The sequence below is a fragment of the Lactuca virosa genome, chromosome 5 (genome assembly GCF_052849685.1).
Source record: "Lactuca virosa cultivar CGN04683 chromosome 5, Lactuca_virosa_CGN04683_v6, whole genome shotgun sequence".
Lineage (NCBI taxonomy): Eukaryota > Viridiplantae > Streptophyta > Magnoliopsida > Asterales > Asteraceae > Lactuca > Lactuca virosa.
The window spans coordinates 237760976-237779915 of NC_136430.1; the positions used below are offsets into that span (position 1 = coordinate 237760976).

General features: G+C 45.3%; 1 long non-coding RNA gene and 1 pseudogene across 3 annotated transcripts; one reads left to right on the forward strand and one right to left on the reverse strand.

Moving 5' to 3' along the window:
• Nucleotides 1-6411: 6411 nt before the first annotated feature.
• Nucleotides 6412-7802, reverse strand: LOC145112515 (glucan endo-1,3-beta-glucosidase 11 pseudogene; annotated as a pseudogene).
• A 1318-nt stretch (nucleotides 7803-9120) lies between these two features.
• LOC145116957 (uncharacterized) lies at nucleotides 9121-10232 on the forward strand. 3 transcript variants are annotated; one of them, XR_013712405.1, is made up of 3 exons: nucleotides 9121-9558; nucleotides 9708-9851; nucleotides 10007-10232. It is a non-coding gene; the product is annotated as an uncharacterized LOC145116957 (long non-coding RNA). The 3 variants fall into 3 exon arrangements; XR_013712406.1 differs by having other exon boundaries at nucleotides 9713-9851; XR_013712404.1 differs by having other exon boundaries at nucleotides 9121-9851.
• The last annotated feature ends 8708 nt before the right edge of the window (nucleotides 10233-18940 follow it).

Genomic DNA, 18940 nt, shown 5'->3' on the forward strand with positions numbered 1-18940 from the left:
AAGAAACTATACAAGACAGCTCAACATGTAACACCCAAAAATTTAGGCCAATTTAAACTTTTAAAAACATTTCAAACCATTAAAAATCATTACAACTTTGTTTTCAAAATGTATAATATCAGAGTTTTCCCAGAAACATAGATAAAACATGAGGAGTTGTACGATCACGCCTTCGCCTTGTCGCGATCCCCTAATGTACCTGAAACAATAAACTGAAACTGTAAGCCCGAGAGCTTAGTGAGTTCCCCCAAAATACCCATACCCGCAACAATACACATAGAATCATAACAGCATACTATGGGTCCAATCAACCATCGGGTTGGAATACCCCAGGCCCACAACCAACAGGTTGGATTGCCAACACACTATAGGTCCAATCAACCATCAGGTTGGAATACCTCAGGCCCACAACCAACGGTTGGAATGCCCACATACTCTGAGTCCAATCATCCTCGGGATGGAATACTCACGGCCCACAACCTACAGGTTGGAATGCCCAGGTCTATTGGCCTTCGCACCGAGCAGATAAGCCTCAACCGCCAAACAAACATGTGCACATATAATAGATAATCACATAACAGTCTACAGACAATACTTGATCTAACGGATCTTACCACATAGCACATAACGCCATCCTATCTACCAGGATGCCAATCTAACAGATCATACCACATATCATATAATATTATCCTAGCCTCTAGGATACCGATCTAACATATTATACTAGCATAACATAACTATATAATAATCCAAAGGGCCGGCCTTGGTGCCTTAGACCCTTGAGTATAGTGAGGAAAACTCACCTCGCAACTGTCGTCTGAAACTAGAAGCTCAACTCCCGGATCACCAACACGAACTCCACCACCTATCGTTACCATAAAACCCTTTTTCGTAAATCTCCAAATTACCAGAATACTCTCAGAAGTCAACTGGTCAACTCTTGGTCAAAGTCAAAGTCCACAGTCAAAGTCAACAGTCCATGTTGACTCGACTCGTCGAGTGCAGTTCACCGACTCATCGAGTCCTTCCTGAACTCGAAAAGTAGTGAAATCCTTGATTAGCTCGTCGAGTTCCCTTTTAACTCGCCGAGTTCATACGTGTCCAAGAATTGGGAGAAACCCTAGCTGACTCGCCGAGTCTTCGAACGACTCGTTGAGTTCAAGGCAATCTTCAACGGACTCGCCGAGTTTGTTCATCAACTCGCCGAGTTCACGACCATCTTCATATGACTCGCCGAGTTGACTATGAAACTCGCCGAGTCCTTGCAGACCTTCATCCATGTAGACACTTTTTATGCCATGCCAAGGTTCCAGATTACAGATCCAAGCTTGTAAGGCATGTTTAACACGTAAAGTTGCAAACTTTACACACATGCAAGGCCCTAAAGGCTCTAAATGACCAATCTAAGCTTCTAATGGAGCTTTACACCTTGGGAGAGTCTCATCAATGCGGCTTCTGATGCTCGGCCTTGACCATCCTACAGGTCAAGCACCTCTCGACGTACCAAGCGATTTCTCGCTTCATGCACGGCCACCAATAGCTCAAACTCAAATCTCGGTACATCTTGGTGGCCCCCGGGTGAATAGAAAAATGAGACTTATGAGCCTCCTCCATGACCGTCTGCCTGACCCCACCAGACATCGAAACCCAGACCCGACCGCATTGGGTCAATAATCCCCGACTATCCTGCACAAACCGGGCATTTTCACCCTTGATCCTCTCCAGCTTCTAATTCTCCGGTCGCATGCCCTCAACCTGGGCATCCCTAATCAAACTCACAAGCGAAGAGTCTACTGCTATCCTCATACATACCGCCGGGGCGGAAGACCCAGCTGACTTGCGGCTCAAAGCATCCGCAAGCATGTTCGCTTTATCAGGGTGGTAAAGGATCTCGCAATTGTAGTCCTTGACTACATCCAGCCACCTGCGCTGCCTCATGTTCAGGTTCGGTTGATCCATGATATGTCTCAAGCTCTCGTGATCCGTGTAAATGGTACAACGGACCCCATAAAGGTAATGTCTCCATATCTTGAGGGTGAATACCACCGCCCCTAACTCCAAGTCATGCGTAGGGTATGTTGTCTCATGCGGCTTCAATTGCCACGACGTATAAGCTATCACTCGTCCTTTCTGCATGAGGACCGCCCCTAACCCTGTGATGGATGCATCAAATAACACCACAAAATCCTCAACTCCCACCGGGAGTGTCAAGACTGGGGCCTCGCACAACAGCTGTCGGAGGGTCTCAAACGCCCTCTGCTGCTCAGGGCCCCACCGGAAATCCACCCCCTTCCTCGTCAGACGAGTGAGGGGTACCGCAATCTTGGAGAAGTTCTGTATGAATCTCCGGCAGTACCCTGCCAATCCCAAAAAGCTCCTGATGTATGAGGGAGATTTCGGAACCTCCCACTGCATAACCGCCTCGATTTTGGCCGTATCGACCAAAATCCCCTCTTGGTTAACGAGATGTCCGAGGAATTGGACCTCTCGTAGCCAAAACTCACACTTTGAGAACTTGGCGTACAACCGTTCTCATCTCAGAACTCCCAACAACTCCCGCAGATGCTCCTCATACTGCTCTCGGGTCTTGGAATACACCAAGATATCATCTATAAACACTATGACCGAGCGATCGAGCATCGGTCTGCAGACCCGATTCATCAGGTCCATGAACACTGTTGGCGTGTTGGTGAGCCCAAACGGCATCACCACGAACTCGTAATGTCCATAACGAGTTCGGAAAGCGGTCTTCTCCACGTCCTCCTCTCTGACCCTGAACTGAACTCTATCTTGGAAAACCAAGATGCACCCTGCAACTGATCGAAGAGATTGTCTATCCTCGGGAGTGGGTAACGGTTCTTCACCGTTAACTTATTCAACTCCCGGTAGTCAATGCACATCCGGTGTGAACCGTCCTTCTTTCGGACAAAAAGAATCGGTGCTTCCCATGGAGAACTGCTCGGACGGATGAACTGCTTGCCTAGCAGTTCCTGTAGCTGTGACGACAGCTCCTGCATCTATGGCGGTGCCAATCGGTACAGCGCCTTAGCGATAGGGGCCGCACCTGGCACCAGGTCGATCCTGAACTCGACCTGTCTCTCCGGAGGTATCCCTGGCAACTCCTCTGGAAGCACATCTGCAAATTCCCTGACCACTGATACATCGGAAACCGAAATCTGATCCCTGACCCGCGTATCTACCACATACGCTAGATAACCCGCACACCCGTGCTGAATGTACTGCCGAGCCCTGGCAGCTGAACAAAACCCTGATCCCACTCTGGTGCCCTCGCCATATACAATTAGTTCTCCCCCACTTGGGTTCGAACTACCACTTGTTGGCCCTCGCAATCAATCATAGCACTGAACCGACTGAGCCAATCCATGCCTACAATCAAGCACACCTCCCTCATGGGAATCGGAATCAAATCAATCGGAAATGACACCCCGAAAATCTCCAAATCACACCCTCGATAAACCGAAGAAGTAGAAACCCTGTATCCGTTGACGGTAGACACTCGCAACGGACACTCTAACTCGCCCACTAGCACACTGAACTCCCTACTAAATGACTGAGATACGAAAGACTGACTCGCCCCCGAGTCAAATAAAACCAAAGCAGGCAAAGAGTTCATTAAAAACGTACCGGCAACCACATCAGGCGCTGCCATGGCCTCCTCTGCGGTCAACTGGAAAGTACGACCCTGAGCCTTCGGAGGCTCTGCCTTGACTGGTCTCCCATCCGTGATCCTCAAGTTAGTCGGCGCTGGAGCCTGCGCCGACTTGGCGGCTAGTAGAGGACACTGGGCCTTCATATGGCCCACCTGCTCACAATGATAGCAAAGCCTGACTCCGAAAGTCGGAGTCGGCTGCCTGCAATCCCTGGCCAAATGGCCCTGCTTGCCACATCGGTGGCACCCACTCCCTGTCCGGCACATCCCTGAATGAGCCTTCCCGAAATTCCCACAAGTGCGGCCTGGCTGTCCCCCAGTCCTCGTATCAGCGGTCTTGGACCGCTTTGGGGCCGGCTGTGACTGTGCCGGGGCCTGTCGCTGCTCCCTCAACTGCAACTCAATCTCCAACTCACGCCGTCTAGCGGCCTCCTGCAACTCCAGGAGTGTATCACATCGTTGGGTAGACACAAACTGACGGATGTCAGTCTTGAGCATGCTCAGATAACGGGTCATCTGAGCTTGCTCGGAAGCAAACTCCGGGCAAAACATCGCCCTCTCAGTGAACATACGGGTGATCTCCGTCACCGACTCCCCATCCTGTCTCAAACTCAGAAACTCCTGTGCTAAACGCTCCCGCTCGACCCGCGGAATATAACGGGCGCGGAACATGTCTCTGAACTGCTCCCAAGTAACAGCAGCTCTCTGGTTATCAGTGTACGACCCAGTCGCAAGTCTCCACCAGTCCGTGGCCCCAGACCTTAGCAGGTTCAGAGCACACCTGACCTTCTGGTCAGTAGGACACGAGCAGGTGAAGAAACACCCCTCCACATCCGAGATCCACCTCATAGCTTTGATGGGATCCTGCGTCCCATCAAAAGTAGGGGGCTTCGTGTTATCGAAGTCCCTGTACTGAAAAACTCGCCCCGCTCCCCCTCCCGCCGCTGTTATAGCCGCGGTGGCTGCAGCGGCATCTGTCTCAGCGAGGGCTACATATATGTTGTAGAAATACTCCATCATAGCGGACTTAATAGTCCCGAACAACTCCGGAATCAGACCCCGGATAATCTCAACCACCTCCTCGCGCATGATCTCCCTCACCCGATCCTCTGTCAACATTGGCCCCTCCTGGCCGATAACCGCAGGTGCCACTGGGGCCTCCTGATCACCCTGTCCTGATCCTAATCTGGACCTCGACGTGAAACGCCTCGTAACTGCCATTCTGAAACATAACAGGAAGATATCAGACAATCCGCATAAGTACCTGGGAACCAACTCCCGACTAATCCCTAGGGGTTTTGACTTCCTTGCTACGCATATGGGTCCTGTGCTTTCAGTAGTACGTGCCCATACTACCTTCCACACCTACCCATATTTGTCTCAAGTATCACCACAACACCCTAACAACATACATATCATAGAGAACACTCAATCCTCACTCCTAGAGGAAGGCTAACCGTCTTACAACTGACCTACCGGTCCCCTACAACTTACCCATCCATGAAACTTCCACCAACCCCTGCAGCCCTAGTGTATGCTAGTCATACATAACGCTAGACCCTATAGACTTTCGAATATCCAATCCTACCCTAAGCTCCCAATCAAACAAGAACAGAACATAAGGCTAAATCAAACATTCTTAGGCTATAAGATCTTAATTATGTACGGCCGTGATGCATACACTAAGCAACTACAGTAATGCTGTCAATTTCATATAAGGGAAACCCTAGGCTATCAGGCATCATACAATCATGCAATTCTATCATGCAATTCCTGAAGACCCCTAGCCTAGCACTCGCATGCTGTTCTAACATATCAAATAACTGTATGGTATTTTGGGGCTACTTACTGGCTCCGGCTGATCGTACATCCTGCATCCTCCTTTACTTATTTTGAAAACCTTTTTAAAGAAATCATTTTGAAAATCCTTTCTTTGATTTGAGACTGGAGTTACATGCATGTTCTTCCAATTCACTCAAACCAAGGCTCTGATACCAACTTGTAACACCCAAAAATTCAAGCCAATTTAAACTTTTAAAAACATTTCAATCCATTAAAAATCATTACAACTTTGTTTTCAAAATGTATAATATCAGAGTTTTCCCAGAAACATAGACAAAACGTGAGGAGCTGTACAATCACGCCTTCGCTTTGCCGCGATCCCCTGATGTATCTGAAACAATAAACTGAAACTGTAAGCCCGAGAGCTTAGTGAGTTCCCCCAAAATACCCATACCCGCAACAATACACATAGAATCATAACAGCATACTATAGGTCCAATCAACCATCGGGCTGGAATACCCCAGGCCCACAACCAACAGGTTGGATTGCCAACACACTATGGGTCCAATCAACCATCAGGTTGGAATAACCCAGGCCCACAACCAACTAGTTGGAATGCCCACATACTCTGAGTCCAATCATCCTCGGGATGGAATACTCACGGCCCACAACCTACAGGTTGGAATGCCCAGGTTTATTGGCCTTCGCACCGAATACTCTCAGAACTCAACTGGTCAACTCTTGGTCAAAGTCAAAGTCCACAGTCAAAGTCAACAGTCCATGTTGACTCGACTCGTCGAGTGCAGTTCACCGACTCGTCGAGTCCTTCCTGAACTCGAGAAGTCGTGAAATCCTTGATTGGCTCGTCGAGTTCCCCTTTAACTCACAGAGTTCATACGTGTCCAATAATTGGGAGAAACCCTAGCCGACTCGTCGAGTCTCTTTCTGAAATTGCAGATTAATCAAATACGATTAGGTGATTAGGGATTTCAGAAATTACAGATGGACAGAAAGGCGAGTCTCTTTCTGAATTTGGTCTGTAAGGTGTACCTTTCTTCTTCAGTAGTCTTTTACATAAGTTGAGATTATACGTTCTCGCATTACTCAACATAGCTCCTGCTTCATTCGCTTCACCATTTGAAGCCCATCCGGTTTCCAATACTATAACCTCCATCTTCTCAAATCCAGCTTTTTCCAATGCCGTGTAAGTGGCATCGATTTGTGCTTCGAACATGTTATCATAATGTAATTTCGTTTTCACGTCTTCTATTCCTGCGTTATTTTTGAAGATTGCATAATTGATATCGATGTGTTCGGGATCACTGATGTATGTGAGAAATGGATACGTGTTTATGTAGAAATGGAGGGAACGAACTAGTGAACCCACCAGCGGAATGTGGGCTTGAAACCTCAACATCGTCGGCTAGGTGGAGGAGGTCGAGATCAGTGTAGATGTTTTTCACCGGCGGTAGCAGGACCTCCCAGAGTTCCTGATCGCCACCGCCTAGAACCTCGTTTCCGACTATATATCCATGAATACGGGTCCCGGGGCGACGGGTTCAACATTGTTTTTCATCCAATCCATAGCTCGATCGACTTGTGCTTATCTCTCAGGAATTCGTTTCCTAGCCCAATAATGATCTTGATTCTCGACCCTTTGAACGCTTTGAGAACTTCATGATCGGCGTCATAGATTCTTGTTGTGCAAGAAAAGAGGAGCAGTGATGATGTTAGGGTTTTTTTGGGTATTGATCACAGAGAGAAGAAGGATGAAAATAAGGTAGTGGTTAAAATGGCGGCCTTTCAAACTTTTGGGATTTTCATTTCCCCCAAGCTAAATGCGCGTTTCATTAAAGAAAATATAAAACGACATCTCTACACGACACTCATTTTAACATAGGTGCCCTCTGTGTTTTTAATTTTTTTTATTGGACAATAATTTTAGGTCACGCAAAAATGCGTGTCCTCTATCCTTCATTTTTTTTAAAACCGACGTTATTTTTAGGACACACAAAATATTAGTATCATAAATCACTGCGTGTCATTGTTTGCATGTCATTAAAGGGCAGTTCTCTAGTAGTGATTTATGCAAAATATTCCGACGACCTGTCATCGGCATAGGTTTTGAAAAACCATGCACGTAAATACTTTAACATTTCCGCGTCGACAAGTCGTCGGCATAGATACCCTGGTCAACCAAAGTTGGTGAACTCCGACGACTTGTGTCATCGACGTAGATGTTTCGGCATATGGGACAATTCTAGTAGTATATAATTGGAATTTATTATAGAAAATATCAAAAAAAGTTCTTTTATGTAGGTTTTACACTCTAATTGCTGCCAACTGCATTATTTAAAAATTCATATAAATATGTGAGAAATATACCAAAATAAATAGAAGTACGTAAAAAAACATAAAAGTTCATATAAATATGTAAAGACATCTAAATACACGAAAAATATACCAAAATACATTAAAGTATATAAAATATATAAAAACGTAAAAGAAAAAAATTAAAAAAACGTAAAAAAAAAAACTACATAAAAAAACTTTAAAAAGTACATAACTACATAAATATATATTTAAATACATAAATAGTACATATAAATTCATAAAAATACGTAGTAAACAAATTTTGAGAACCTTCATAAAAAAATATCATTATTTAGGAAGAGTTAACAATTTGGTCTCATGACTTGTTGAATATGTTAAAATCGTTAAAATAATGAAATTAGTTGTTTTTTTGGGTATTTCTATTAAAAAGATTGGGTTTTAATTGTTAATTTTTCCAAAAAAAAAATAGATTTTTCTACATATTTCTGTACATATAATCTCAAAATGGATCAAAATTAAGTTTACACCAAAGATAGTCAATCGGCCTTTCTTCAAGTTTCCCCATAAAAGGCAATATGTTTATTAGCTTATTGTCTGTTGAATAGTGACGTAAACTTGTAGGTAAAGAAATAACATACATTCAGTGAGTAATTGATATTGATAATTAAGGATTTAAATGCACATAAATGTTTTAGAAATACATTGAAAACATGAAGACGGAAAGAGAGATTCTTGTGGGAAATAAAAAATCTTTATTAATCACATAATCAACATAGATAAGTAAGTTACATCAGGAGTAAGTATATAGTTATAGGTTGAAACCATCGTTCCCCTTCATACAAACGACACACCCTTTCAATGTAACGGGAATGACATCTTTCTACTACGAATGTTAAGAAACTTATGTAACTGCACTACAACAAAATAGTCTTTTAGAGACGAAACTTTCAGAGACCACTAAAGTCGTCTCAAAAAGTATATCTTTAGAGACGAAAAGTCATCGCTAATAACTATTTTGAAATTTTTGAAAATTGTTTTTTTCTGCGAGGACAAGTCCTCGCAAATAGATAAGCGGGAATTTTTTTTGCGAACCGCTTTTTTTTCTGAACATTCAGCGACCATTTGTTGTCACTGAAAAACAAAATAAAAATCAAATTTTTATAATTTTTAAAATTTATTTTTTTTATGAAAATTTGTATGTGTCGGATAAGCGGGAAATATTTTTTGATTGACCGCGTTTTTTTTTCAAGATTTTAGTAAATCAATTTTTTTCCTCAGCAACATAAATTATCGTCAAACCCTAGATTACTTTTTTCATCCCCTCATTCTTCCAAATAGTAGAGCCGTCTGCTTCACTCCTCACGATCTTAAGGTTGTCTCTTTCTTTCTCGCCGATCTCCTCCATGCTTTCATTCTATTGCTTGCCGGTGACTCTCTGTTTCTCGTCGCGACACTGTCACAGTCGCTACCCCTTTTTTCTGAAAAAGGAGGCATATTTATGGACGTCTCGCACATTCGGTGCCCCACCGGCCACCACCTCCGATGTCTTCAATTAGATGGATTACTTAGCAAATATTCTTTCCTGCTTAGCAAAGTTGATTTTGATATATATTTCATTGAATATTTGGTCTATATTTATGAAATTGAACCAATATTATTTCAATTTTTGCAGGGATATGCTATTTGGGCATCATTTGAGAGGGTTGGAGAATAAATTGCATCTGAGTTGTGTATAATGCTTGCTGTGATAGACTAAAAAGGGTGGAAAATTGTATACGTTCTTCCCTTTTGAAAATTGTTGTTATACTCTTTAAGATTACAAACCAGTAATAATTGAATTAATATCATGTTGTTGATTATATTTATTATGTGAAAGTTGTATATAACCCAGATCTTAAGTGTGTTTCTTTTCTTATGTAGGACAGGGCTTCAATCTCAATTCATGTGTTAATGTCTTATTTAGAACATAGATCTTAAGTTGGTAGTTTGTTATATTGACCCTTAACTTTTGAGAAACATCACCATTACAGGCAATCACGCATGCGTTTTACCATCTTCAAGTGGGTAAGGAGATACCTTGATTAAAACAATATCACCTACTTTTATCATACTCTTTGACTATTCCATTGGTTGCTTACAAATCAGCTCTAAGATATTCTACTTGACTAAAGTCATCTTATCTAAATGTTAAAGCATGATAGTTTTTTTGCTTTTTGCAGCTAAGAAGAGAAAACAGGAAAACATCAAAAAAGAACCACAATATGCGGACGATGATATGGGGTTTATGATAATGAAGATATGAATAAAGTATAGTTAGTTTGTCTATTGAACTTCATGTTGATCTTATTGTTTTATCGGATTTAATGTTAAATTGGATGAAGATGTTGATTTAGTGTGTTATGTAGTTTGGAACTATGGATTCTGTCATAGTTTGATGTTTATCAATATCAATGAATTTTTTCTAAATTAATAGAATTTCATTACAATCTATGTATTTTAGTAAAAACTAATTGTTTATGAAAGTAAATATGTATGTTTTTAAATTATTAATCTTTTAGAGACAACTTTTAATCTGTAAAAGTAATTAAATAAAAAAACTATTATTTTATTTTAGAGACAAATGTTTGTTGCTAATAGTAATTACTTTCAGCGACGACGCTGATGTTGTCGCAGAAGAAATTTTTAGCGACGGAGCTATTGCGAGGAAACCATTAGCGACAACGATCCTTGCTGTTGGTTTTTAGCGACAACATTAATACTTTTAGAGACGACATTTGTCGTCTCTAAAGATCCTTTTTCTTGTAGTGCTGCCATAATAACTTCCAACTTGTAACTTCCGTTAGCAAGAACCGTTACTCCATTGAGGCAAGCTTTCCATCTTCAGCAATAAATAGAGGGAACTTGTGTGCATGAAATAAAGAGAAAACTCTTCAGAAACATGAGGTCTTCTATAATTCATTATTTTTTTGCCTTTTGTCATTTTAACATACCCAATTGCTTCAATAGCATTTTCATGTCCGTTTACTACAAAATGGAATGTTAGTGTTATTAGTGCTTTCCGTGAAGATCTTGTTGTTCACATAAAATCAGGAGATGATGATCTTGGGAACCATACCATTCCATATGTAGGAAATTACTCCTGGTCTTTCTGTGAAAAGGTGTAACACCCATAAAAATTAAGCCAAATTAAAACATTTTAATTCATTCAAAAACCATTAAGTTCATACATCTCGTTTTCAAAATAGTTTAAACATCAGAGTATCCCCTAGAACCATATCACATAAAATATAAAACATGAGGAGCGGTACGATCACGCTTTCGCCTTGCCATGATCTCCTGAAGTACCTGAAACAATACACTGAAACTGTAAGCCCGAAAGCTTAGTGAGTTACCCCCAAAATACCAACCACACATAAACATACTCATAACATATCACAAATAGAACAGCCATGCACATCGGGTCTACTGTGTGACTGGTCCGCCCGCACCGGGCCTTCAGTCCACCTGGTCCACCCTCCGAGTCTAGCCATGTACATCGAGTCTACAGTGTGATTGGTCCGCCCGCATCGGACCTTCAATCCACCTGGTCCACTCTCTGAGTCTACAGTATGACTAGTCCGCCCACACCGGGCCTTCAATCGGCCTGGTCTACTCTCCGAGCCTCGGCACGTCTGGTCCGCCCTCTTGGGGCCTTCAGCCTATCCGGACCGGTCGCTGGGCCTTCGGAATATTCGGTCCGCCCTGGGTATGTTGGCCTACAGCACAAAGCAGGACCCGCCTCAACCCAACCCCCGTCAAACAACCATGTGCACATAAACAATCAATCTCATAACAAATCCTTAACCAGACAAACAGTCTAACAGATCACATAGCATATCAACATCCTAACCAGGATTCCGACCTAACCGGTCACTAGCATAACATTACCCTATATATCGGGTACCGACCTTAACCAGGTCACTAGCATAACACCATCCTAAATACCAGGATGCAGATCTAGCAAAGCAATAACATAACAAACAATACTTGGATTTCCCATCCGATAAAGGGCCGGCCTTGGTGCCGTAGACCCTGTCGATATAGTGAGGATAACTCACCTGCAATTGCCGACTGAAGAGATAAGACCAAGCTGCTCCGACCACGGACACGAACTTCACCACAGAACACTACCAAAGAATCAATTCCATAAATACCAAAATTACCAAAATACCCTTGGAAGTCAAACTGGTCAACTCTTGGTCAAAGTCAAGGTCCTCAGTCAAAGTCAACCTTCCTGGGTGATTCTACTCGCCGATTCGACCCGTCGACTCATCGAGTTCCTATACTCAGAAACTCCCATAACACGACTCAACTCGCCGAGTCGCCCCAAGACTCGTCGAGTCCAACGATCTCCGAGTCCCATCCTGCTCAACTCACAGAGTCGTCCCTCGACTCACCGATCCGAGGCTTATCCTGAAGAGGTTTGGGTTCCGCGACCAGACTCGTCGAGTCCCATGCAATCTTCAACAGACTCGCCGAGTTGTTCTTCCAACTCGTCGAGTACACCCATGTGACTCGCCGAGTCTATCCGGTTCTCAATCCATTCAGAGGCTTTTCGAGACATGTAGGGGCTCCAATCCATAGATCCACTCTTCTACAGCCTAACCCTCACATAAAGTTGCAAACTTTACGTGAAACCAATGAGATATAAGCCCAAAACACTCTAGGGCTAGGGCTAAGGACTAGGGGGCTTCACCAACAACTCTTAAACAGAAACTTTATGACAATAAGGGCCATCACAAGCTTAGATCTGAAGTAGCAACCTCAGATCTAAGCTCCAAACCCGAAATTGATCTCAAACAAGCTAAGGAACTCCAAATCAACCACCAAGGATGAACCCAAAAAGGAAATAGCTTAAGATAATGGCTCCTTACCTCTGAGATGTGCCAAAGCTGATGTAGATCCCAAACCTACACAAGCCCCTTGATGCTAACCTCCAATTTCTCAAGCTCCTTCCACCAATTTCCTATTCCAAGCTCCAATCTCCTCAACAATGAAGTCTCACACGAAATTAGGGTTTTCTGGAACTCTCTGGGGGATTAGGAGGCTGGAAGAGGGACATAAAGTCCTTTAAATAGGGTGCAAACCCTAAGATTAGGGTTTTCTCATTCCAGCACCAACTCGTCGAGTCCAAGCCGCCGACTCGGCGAGTTGGCCACTTAATCCGCGATAGAACCCCGCTCCGACTCCGCGAGTAAGCGGACCTACTCGTCGAGTCCCTTTCCTAAATTTACACTTTGCACCCTTCAACTTCTTGCTTCCGAACTTGGGATGTTACAATTATCCCCCACTTAAATTAGTCTTCGTCCTCGAAGCCTGCGGCAACACCAACTTCCGGATGATACTCCCACAATGCATCCACTGATCTTAACCGACCCAGATTCCTTCAAACACTGCTATCGAATCCTTAAAATTCATCTCTTCCCTTACAGGGTCCTGATAACCGCTTCAAGCCGGCCACCGGGTTCCTTTCTCTGATAACAACACTCATCAACTAAGTGCCACCAGAAGACATTACCTCACTTCCGACTTACGCATTCATTCGCCACCTGCGAAAACTGGATACCATTCTAAACCACCGGGTCTTGACCCAGTATTAGCTCACTATCTTTCGCCCAACTGGCGCTACCTTTATCAACTTGCACCGATGGAAACTCATCCCGTTTCCTCCCTGGATCAAATCCCCTACCGTGCTGACATGATGAAACAATTCACAGCTTCCGAGCAACCCTCCTGAACACCCAGCCATAATGTTCATACACATCGTACCTGGCCCAAACAGCCTCGGGCTGGAAAACCAGGCACGCCTACGATGGTCCAGCCATCCCTAGGATGGAACACCACTACATCCAGAGCTCATGACCACAACCATACTCGGAACCAAGGACCCTGTCCTTGCGTCACCCTCGAACCCTTCGGTTCGATACAACGGAGTGCAACCCACTCACACTTCCCTATCACGATCTCTAGGTCCTTGACCTCCGACTGTAATATCCTTATACAGTCCTCAGCACCGGTCCAGACTACTCCCGAGTTTGTTAACCTGCTGTCTCATTTTCCTTTGTCCAAATCTCCAATTTGGAACCACTAACCTCCTCTTTTTCCAGGGAGACTGAAAACATGCCTGCGCATCATTCAACATTGCCACCACCTCAACAAGCAGCCAACCTGTATGTACTTCCATACATCCGGTACAATCCCAGTGCTTACTACCAATAAATGAAGCACTTCGATCATCCATTTACTCCACTGCCTCCCTTTCGGAGGACCCACACTCCTTCCGGAGCAACATACCTTTCCCTTCCAGGAAATCTACTCAACAACCCTTACCGCACCTATAAGTGCCACGAAACCAAACCCCACTCTACACTGACCATGTAGAGCAACTGCTGTTCTCGAACTCCCATATACTCTGAATCCGATCACATAACTAACTAGGCCCACACACGGCCTCCAACCGACTCCATCACCACGATCAATACTTGGGGCCAGACCATATCGATTACCATTGCATGGCGACATAATCACTCATTCTCTACATACCGATCCACTAACACATACAGAGTCTTCAGCATGACTGGACCGCTTTTCCATGCCTTCAGCCTATCTGGACCACTCTCAGAACCTTCAGCATGTCTGGACCGCCCTCCTGGGCCTTCAGCCTGTCTGGACCGCTCCCCGAGCCTTCGGCCTGACTGGTACGCCCTCCGGCCTTCAGTCTATCCGGGCCACTCGAAACTTCCGTACATCGCCCTGAACCATTCTTCCCGGGAATCTCTCCCATGCAGTCTGTTCTAGCCCTCTTGGGGTTCCGAACTCCAGTTCCGTTCCCGGAATCCTTTCCATGGCCTAAACCCAGGCCTCACATCGACCAACTACCTTTTCTGAAACCATGGTCTGTTCCCTGCCCCACTTGACTATCACTTTGCTCCAATCATGCCACACTCTCGGCTAACAACACTAATAAATCCAAACAGCTAACCAACCCTGGATGCTTGCTGTTTCACCGGAGAATTTTCCAATTCTCCCCACTTAGTGTACCCACTATTAACTTCCACTGACAAACCGGCATAACACGATCGACCCTACTTGATAAAGTTCCCCCCTTCTCCCGGAACTAAATCCCTCCGGAGTGAGTAATCTCCACAGAACACTCTCCCGACATTGCACATCCCGAACTCCAAGGAAGTTCGAATCTCAACTGAACACTTCTCGCAACGCAGTTGCTATTCCAAGCAACGAGATCACATACCTTATCTTTCGACCAAGAATCCTCCTGGACGCTAACCAACTACAACTCCTAACTACTAAGATCCTCAATCATACCGCAGCTGCATCCGGCTCTGCCCTGACCTCCTCTGCTGTAAGCTGGAATGCGCGTCCCTGAGCCCTCGGAGGCTCCGCTCCTCCCTGGCCTCCACCAGTAATCCTCAAAGTGGCTGGTGCTGGAGCCTGCACCGATCCTGCAGCAAACTATGGGCAGTTGACCCTCAAGTGTCCAACCTGATGATAATGATAACAGATCCTCCTATCTTGAGCCGGGACCGACTGACGGCAATCCCTCGCATAATGCCCCTCTTTCCCACACTTGCGACACGTACCACCGGACCTACAAACTCCGGCATGACCCTTCCCACACTTCTCACAAGTGCGGCTGCTCTGACCTCCAACCCTAGAGTCAACGGTTTTGGACCGTTTCGGTGCCGGCTGCGACTGCACCGGGGCCTGCCTCTGCTCCCGTAACTGCAACTCCATCTCTAACTCCCGCCGCCTGGCGGCCTCCTGCAGCTCTAACAAGGTATCACACCTCTGCATGGACACAAACTGCCTGATGTCCCTCTTGAGCATACTCAGATATCGGGACATCTGAGCCTGCTCCGACGCAAACTCCGGGCAAAACATCGCCCTCTCAGTGAACATCATGGTGATCTCCGTCACCGACTCTGAATCCTGCTTCAACTCCAGGAACTCCTGAGCCAACCTTTCTCTCTCAACCCGTGGAACATAACGAGTGCTGAACATCTTCCGGAACTGATCCCAAGTAACCGCAGCCCGCTGCGCATCCGAATAAGATCCCATAGTCAACCTCCACCAATCCTTCGCCCCGAGCCTTAAAAGGTTCAGAGCACACCTCACCCTCTGATCCGCAGGGCATGAACACGTGAAGAAACAACCCTCCACGTCTGACAACCATCTCATAGCAATGATAGGATCCTGAACTCCATCAAAGGTAGGGGGCTTCGTATTATCGAAATCCCGATACTGAAAACCCTGACTGGCTCCTCTCCCTGCCGCTGCCACAGCCGTTGCGGCTGCCGCGGCCACTGTCTCTGCAAGAGTTGCATAGCGCTCATCAAAATACTCAACCATGGCGGTCTCGATCGATCCAAACAGTTCCGGTAACTCGGCCCGGAACATAGCAGCAACCTCCTCATGCAGGATCTCCCGAATCCCAGCATCCAACTCATCTGTCCTCATCTGTCCAATAACCTCGGGTGGTGCTGATCCATCCTGACCACCCTCTCCCGATCCCGAACCGGATCCTGACTCGAAACGTCTCGCATCCGCCATACGGCCGACACCTCTGGTGCTAACCTGACCTCCTCGCATAACCGCCACGAACTAACCTCTAACCAACAACCTAGGGGTTGTGACTTCCTTGACACGCGTATGGGTCTTGTGCTTTTAGTAGTACGGGCCCATACTACCTTCCACACCTACCCATATTTGTCTCAAGTATGACCACAACGCCTTAAGCATAAACATACATAGCAAGCACTCAATCCTCACCCCTAGAGGAATACCGAATATCTCATATCAAGAAAACCCTAGGCTAACAGGCATCACAAATCAGACAATTCTATCATGCAATTCCTGAAGATCCCTAGCCTAGTACTAGCATGCTGTTCTAGCATATCACATAATCAATAACTTGTATGGTATTTTGGGGTCTACTTACTGGCTCCGGCTGATCGTACCCTCTGCGTCCTCCTTTACTTATTTCGAAAACCTTTTGAAAACCGTTTTGAAAATCCCTCCTTGATTTGAGACTGGATTCACACGAATGTTCCTCTAATTCACTCAAACCAAGACTCTGATACCAACTTGTAACACCCATAAAAATTGAGCCAAATTAAAACATTTTAATTCATTCAAAAACCATTAAGTTCATACATCTCGTTTCAAAATAGTTTAAACATCAGAGTATCCCCCAGAACCATATCACATAAATCATAAAACATGAGGAGCGGTACGATCATGCCTTCGCCTTGCCACGATCTCCTGAAGTACCTGAAACAATACACTGAAACTGTAAGCCCGAAAGCTTAGTGAGTTACCCCCAAAATACCAACCACACATAAACATACTCATAACATATCACAAATAGAACAACCATGCACATCGGGTCTACTGTGTGACTGGTCCGCCCGCACCGGGCCTTCAGTCCACCTGGTCCACCCTTCGAGTCTAGCCATGTACATCGAGTCTACAGTGTGATTGGTCCGCCCGCACCGGGCCTTTAATCCACCTGGTCCACTCTCTGAGTCTACAGTATGACTGGTGCGCCCACACCAGGCCTTCAGTCGGCCTGGTCCACTCTCCGAGCCTCGGCATGTCTGGTCCGCCCTCTTGGGGCCTTCAGCCTATCCGGACCGCTCGCTAGGCCTTCGGAATATCCGGTCCGCCCTGGGTATGTTGGCCTACAGCACAAAGCAGGACCCGCCTCAACCCAACCCCCATCAAACAACCATGTGCACATAAACAATCAATCTCATAACAAATCCTTAACCAGACAAACAGTCTAACAGATCACATAGCATATTAACATCCTAACCAGGATTCCGACCTAACCGGTCACTAGCATAACATTACCCTATATACCGGGTACCGACCTTAACCAGGTCACTAGCATAACACCATCCTAAATACCAGGATGCAGATCTAGCAAAACAATAACATAACAAACAATACCCGGATTTCCCATCCGATAAAGGGCCGGCCTTGGTGCCGTAGACCCTGTCGATATAGTGAGGATAACTCACCTGCAATTGCCGACTGAAGAGATAAGACCAAGCTGCTCCGACCACCGACACGAACTTCACCACAGAACACTACCAAAGAATCAATTCCATAAATACCAAAATTACCAAACTACCCTTGGAAGTCAAACTGGTCAACTCTTAGTCAAAGTCAAGGTCCTCAGTCAAAGTCAACCTTCCTGGTTGATTCTACTCGCCGAGTCGACCCATCGACTCGTCGAGTTCCTATACTCAGAAACTCCCATAACACGACTCAACTCTCCGAGTCGCCCCAGGACTCGTCGAGTCCAACGATCTCCAAGTCCCATCCTGCTCAACTCACAGAGTCGTCCCTCGACTCACCGATCCGAGGCTTATCCTGAAGAGGTTTGGATTCCGCCACCAGACTCGCCGAGTCCAAGAACAAACTCGTCGAGTCCCAGGCAATCTTCAACAGACTCGCCGAGTTGTTCTTCCAACTCGTCGAGTCCAAGGCAATCTTCATACAACTCGTCGAGTACACCCATGTGACTCGCCGAGTCTCTCCAGTTCTCAATCCATTCAGAGGCTTTTCGAGCCATGCAGGGGCTCCAATCCATAGATCCACTCTTCTACAGCCTAACCCTCACATAAAGTTACAAACTTTACGTGAAACCAAGGAGATATAAGCCCAAAACACTCTAGGGCTAGGGCTAAGGACTAGGGGGCTTCACCAACAACTCTTAAACAGAAACTTTATGACAATAAGGACCATCACAAGCTTAGATCTGGAGTAGCAACCTCAGATCTAAGCTCCAAACCCGAAATAGATCTCAAACAAGCTAAGGAACTCCAAATCAACCACCAAGGATGAACCCAAAAAGGAAATAGCTTAAGATAATGGCTCCTTACCTCTGAGATGTGCCCAAACTGATGTAGATCCCAGACCTACACAAGCCCCTTGATGCTAGCCTCCAATTTCTCAAGCTCCTTCCACCAATTTCCTCTTCTAAGCTCCAATCTCCTCAACAATGAAGTCTCACACGAAATTAGGGTTTTCTGGAACTCTCTGGGGGATTAGGAGGCTGGAAGAGGGACATAAAGTCCTTTAAATAG